Source organism: Coffea arabica, chromosome 9e (assembly GCF_036785885.1).
Source record: "Coffea arabica cultivar ET-39 chromosome 9e, Coffea Arabica ET-39 HiFi, whole genome shotgun sequence".
In the NCBI taxonomy this organism is placed as follows: domain Eukaryota; kingdom Viridiplantae; phylum Streptophyta; class Magnoliopsida; order Gentianales; family Rubiaceae; genus Coffea; species Coffea arabica.
The window spans coordinates 13,691,540-13,697,539 of record NC_092327.1 but is presented as its reverse complement, the minus strand read 5'-3'; positions in this window follow the sequence as shown (position 1 = coordinate 13,697,539).

Sequence of the window (6,000 nt, the reverse complement as noted above, 5' to 3'; positions counted from 1 at the left end):
ATTATTGAGAAGAAAGAGAGGTCCCTTAGCTACTCACCTTAACAACCCAAGAAAGGGAGCAATTTAGCACCTTAATCTTCCAACCCACTTCACTAATCACCTCACAACTACTAAGAAAAGGATTTTTATGGAGAACTTTCAAGTTTAATCGGCTGGTTTGTTAGATTGAGCAAGGTTTGAGATGAAGAAAGTTGAAGAGTTTTTCCCTTTTCTCCCTAGCAAGGTTCGGCCAAGAGACGCTTGAAATGAAGAGATTTTTTGGTCAATTTTTGGGTTTATTTGGTAAAATGGTGAATAGTGGTCAAAATGTAAGAATTACTCTCCAAGTGACACTTGTCACTCCATTTAATGCATGGCTATCCTTTTGTCCCTCTCACACTAATCCATTTAGTAACCTCTAGTTATCTCTTAACACTTGTTAAAGGAAACCCGGTATCCAAAACTTAACCTAACTGGCCGAATTTTTCCGAACTTTCCGCACTAGCGGGTCCCACGTCCGGTATACGCTCTTAATTTCTCAAAAACTAACCGGTACTAGAAAAATCATCTAAAAACTATATTTACTCATAAAAATTATCTGGAAAATTTTTCTAATAAAGAAAATGCAGAATAGCACGCAATTAAATAGAATAAAACCTAGAAAATGAGAAAATTTACGGGGTCTCACACTCAAACGAGTTTTGAAGAGAATCCCAGAGGGGACAACTAAAGACTTTACTCGCTCAATTAGTTTTGAATTGGTGAGTGTCAAGTGCATGACTTGTTGTGTTTACTTGATTTATCTGCTTATATACGTGAATATCACTTGGTGAGACGAGTGTGTACTTTATCGCACTCGCTCTCCTTTACTCAAACTTTACTTGCATTAAACTTGATTGAAGTGAATCTCGTCGGCAAAATATACTCATTTACGTGTGCATGTCGTGTTGTCGTGCGTGTCGTGTTGTCGAGTGGAGTGAACCTCCTCGACTTATGGGGACGCCCAAATCTCATTGGCCAATCTTGCGACTCGAGCCGGCATAGGATTGGTCGAGAAGCTTGATGAATCATGGGATTATTACAAAACACAACTTGATCTTTTGAGATCTTGTTCGGCATACTCGTGGAATATCGCCCTTTTCATGCGTGTTCTTAAAAACAAAACTTGATCTTTTGAGATTTTGTTCGGCATACTCGTGTAGTATCACCCTTTTCGTGCGTGTTTGGTTACGGATCCGAGAGGGTGGAATGCTGGATGGAGGAAGTATTAAGTGAAGTTTCTACGGACTTAATACCTACCCGGATGACGGAGTGTCATCACAAGGGGGTATTGGATCGAGCCTTGACGAAGCAAGTGAAAATTAGCTCCTGAGAGCTCCTGTATCTTTAACAAGTGTGTTATATTATCGATTGTGAATTACTTGAACTTTCTGACTTTAATTCCAGTACATATGTTATTGTTACTTGTTACTTGAACTATGTGTTCGCATGTGCATATTTTATTTTTTTTTTCTTGGCCTCATGAGCATTCGCTCACCCCGTTAGATTTGTTTTCCTTAGCAAGACCGGATGGGAAGATTTTGGAGAAAAGCCGACTAGATTACTCTTTTGATTAGTACCTTGGTTGTAATTGTTTGGTCGACTTATAATGGTTGTATTTTGGGACTTGATACACTGTTGAATTTGGGATTTTGAATGTATTTGTCTAGACGACTTTTGTAGGTTGTATATTTTGGGAATGAGATGTACTTTTGGTATCTTGTAATATAAGATTGAATATTTATGTATGGAAATGATTTCGTACCTTTATTCCGACTTTTATTGTTAGTATTAGACTTTAAGTTTGAATTGGAATTATCTCGAGTCCTGGCGAGAGTTGGGCAGGCGTCCCGCGGATACCTTTAGGTTCGCCCTTGGGAGAAGTAGGGGCGTCATCGAAACTCTACAAGTAGAATTGTCCAATGCATAATTTGAAATTGGCGGCAGTTGTCTTTACCTTGAAAATGTGGAGGCATTATTTGTATAGGGTGCAATGTAAAGTTTTTACCAATCACAAAAGCCTCAAGTACCTATTTACTCAAAAAGAGTTGAATATGAGACAGAGAATATGGTTAGAATTAATTAAGGATTATGATTTGATGTTTAGCTATCACCCAGGCAAAGTAAATAAGGTAGCAGATGCCCTTGGTAGGAAATCGAGGGATTAAGAGAACCTATAGTAGAGGAATAAATGGAGAATTTTGAATTAAAAATGGTGGACTCCACGGCCAAGATCCTAACTGCCCTAGTGATCGCACCTACCTTGATAGATAGGATTAAGGAAGCACAATAGTTGAATGATGGGTTTACTAAGATTAAGAAAAAGGTTAGAGTTAAACCTTCCAATGGGTTTGAATTAAAGGACGACGGGAGTTTGTGGAAACTGTTAGACCCGAAGACAACCTAAGAAGAGGGTGAATTAGGTTGATTAGAAAACTAATCAAGTTATGGGCACTTTTTGCTCTATATGAAATTTACCCTCTTTTCTAAGTGATCACACAATGAATCAATCAATGAATGAACAATATCACTTGAGAGAAGTAGAAGAGATAAGCAATTTAAAGATCACAACATAATAATAAGTAAATGAGAAGAAAGGTGTGACGCCCGAAGGAAAAGAAAAGGGAAAATTTTCCTTATTTATTTTATTTTCCGCGTGCATTTCTCTTACTTTATTTTATTATCAAAATTTTCCAGAGATTTTTATAAATGAATATAGTTTTCCAACCATTTTTCTAGTATAAGTTAGTTCGGGTCAATTTGAAGCATATTATGGATGTGGGGCCCGTAGTACATTAAGTGCGATAAATTTTTGCCGATTAATTGAAGTTTTGTATCAAGAAATATTATTTTACAAGGTGCTAGGAAATAATTAGAGGTTACCTAGAGGGATTAACCATTGGAAGACAATAAGATGAGGATTAACCCTTGGATGCCATTTGTCCTTAAAACATTGGACCTTGACTTTGACTTGGACTTGTTTTAACCTTTACTAAACCAAATTTTGACCCAATTTCTTTCCATTTTTATTGTCTTGGCTGAAATTTATGGAGAGGAAAGAACAAGAGAGAGTTTCTTCAACTTCAACTTCAATTCTTGCTCAAATCTTGAGTTTCAACCGTTGAATTATCAAATTACTCCATCAAAGTTGTTTATTAAGGAGGATTAAATCTTCTAGTGGAGGGATTTGTGAAAGGAAAACCATAAGTTATCATCTTTCTTGAGGTGTTAAGGTACCTTGCTTACAAACTTTCTCTTTGTTCTTGCTAATGTCAAATTAGTGGCTTTAGTGGCTAAATATGTTGATTTGTGGTAGGTTTTATGGTTGAAAGTGGAGTTTTGATGGATTTTTGATTTATTAGTGATTTTTATGTTTTTATATCATAATTATTGTTTAGTCATGGATTGATGGCCTGTTATAGTGTAAAATGGAGATTGGTATATGTTGGATATGATTGGTTGCGGAAAATTTCAGAGTTTATGCGGAATTTCCAGTTTAGGGTTTCATCCTACCCTGTTCTACCCGAACCTGTTAGGCCATGATTGAGGCCGAATCAGCCTTTGCCAAAAACATGAAAGTTGTTGGTAATTGAGTTAGTTAGCTTCCTGTACAATTTCAACTCAATTGGAGTATTGTAACATGTGAAATGACCGAACTACCCTTGACTGCCCATGAGCCCTGTTTCGCGCCCAGATTTCTGTTTTCGTGGAGTTTTCCATTTTTGACTCTGAAAATGCATGATTTGGCTTTGGCGGTCTTCATAAGAAATGTAGGGTTATGTCTTAGCTTCAAACGCCATGAGATTCGTTTCAATCCGATAAGTGTAGCTTCAGTTATGGATATTGTGCCGAAAGGTGTATTTGATAGTCTATGATGTGTATGTGGTTGATTTGAGATGAAATGGTGTTGCTTGTAGGATGGAAAAGTAAGGAAATTAAGGGGATATGCTGTCCGATCTTTGAAAGCATTTGATTGCTTTGAGTTTGAGTTGAAGGGCTTGGACTTGAGCAAGGCAACGATATATGATGGATGGTTCCTGACCCGTGGTTGGTGAGTGACCCCAAACTGTTTCCAAAGCTACTTATGAACTGTTTCTTGCATTATTTACTCGATTGCATATCATGTGTGTTTGCATGTAAGTTCATGACATGATTTGGCTTAAATGAGTTCTTGGGAAGTCTTGGGCTTAGAACCAACGTCTTCACCACGGTTTACTGTTCATCTGGAGCACCAAAGGGCTCCCTATTACTGTTTCACTGTTACTGGATCTATTTGAGCGTTGGACGTCTGAGTACCATGATCTCCCTGGCTCACAAGAGCAATAAAAGTACATTTGATTACTGAATCATGACATCATTTAAATGAACTATTGAGAAACTGATTTGATTACTAATTTTACTGGTTACTCGCTGAGCTTCTAGCTTACCCCAAAACTATTTTATTCCCCTCCACAGGGCTTGAAGCGACGGAAGCATTTGTATTAAAGTTCTCCGTGTGAATGATTGGAGGATCTGCTGTACCGTTGGAGCTCTAGTTTTAATTTGCGTAATATTTGAGATTGTACTTGTACTTGTACTTATGTGAGATTTATATTGTAATTTATTTGAGGACTGTAGTGAGTGAGTGAGTCCCGGCGAGAGCTGGGCAGGCGGTCCGCCGAACCCTTTGGTTCACCTTAGGGGGAGGTGGGGCCGTCACAAAAGGAATTGCAAACCAATTGATTACCAAGCTCCTTTTGAGCTTGAAGATCAATTCAAACAAGCTTCTTTAAGTTGATGAAGTACAACCAATCTTGTGTACCAAGGAAGACTCACTTCCTTCTTGCCCAAATCTCCACTCAGTCAAGCTAGGAAGTTTTACTATCCCTCAGGACAACCCTCATAGAGCTACACTATTGAAATATTCACTCACAAATGAAAAGTTTACAATGAATTTCACACCACTAAGACAACAAATCTTCCTTGGAGAGTGTTGCTCACTAAAACTACTCTATATTGTTTGTATCTTCAATGTGCAAAAGTTGTTAAGTTTCTGACTATGTGCTATTTATATGAGGTCAGAAAAATGCTCATTATGACTTCTAATGGTTAGAAAGTAGATGAAGAGTCAACTAGCCGTTGGGAGTATCGGACGTCCGATATAGCCGATGCTTGCGTCCGACAGCAGACAGAGTGTGACGACTTGAAAATTTACTTATATTTTTTTATAATTCCCTCTTATTTTGAATAAATTACTTTATTCCCTCCAGAGTTGTAATATATAATAGAATCGAGAGTTTTACTTTTACTTTTACTTTTATAGTTAGAGCAAATTAGGGTTTTTACGCATTTTGGTAGTGTTATCATTTGGGGAGGTGTGTGTACTAAATTTGGTGGATAAGAGCAAGTATTAAGTAAGAGGAAGTGTGTGATTAGAAGTGCTAGTAATAATTTAATGAATCATAAGTTAAACCACAAGTACGAGAGAGTTAAGGAAAATAGGCTTGAACCGACGTGCACCGTTTGTTACAGATTGAGTACACCACTTGACCAATACTTTCTTACTCTAATCTCCTTGTTTTTATTTCATTTAATTTTACCTATATTAACCCTTAAGTCGGCCACCATTATTGACCAAAGAAAAGGGAGAAAAGAAAAAAAAAAGAAGAAATCTTGAAGTGACAAGTGTTGGCAATCCATGGAAGTTTGACCAAGACATTTTCCTTTCTTCTTATCTTTCCTTTTGGCCAACTTTTCTTCCATTTCTTCATGTCTTGGCCATGAGTTTAGGAGAGAAAAGAGAGGAAGAAAACCTCCAACTACAACCTTGAATCTTGCCTTGTTTGAGTTGAAACCACAAAAACAAATCGATTAAACTTGCATCTTGGTGTTTAGGAAACTAGGAGTGGTGAAAGTTTTGGAAGAAATAGCTTGGTACCTCACTTTCAAGAAGGTTTTGTAAGGAATAAGTCTATAACTTCCTTTTATCTTTCTTAATCTTGC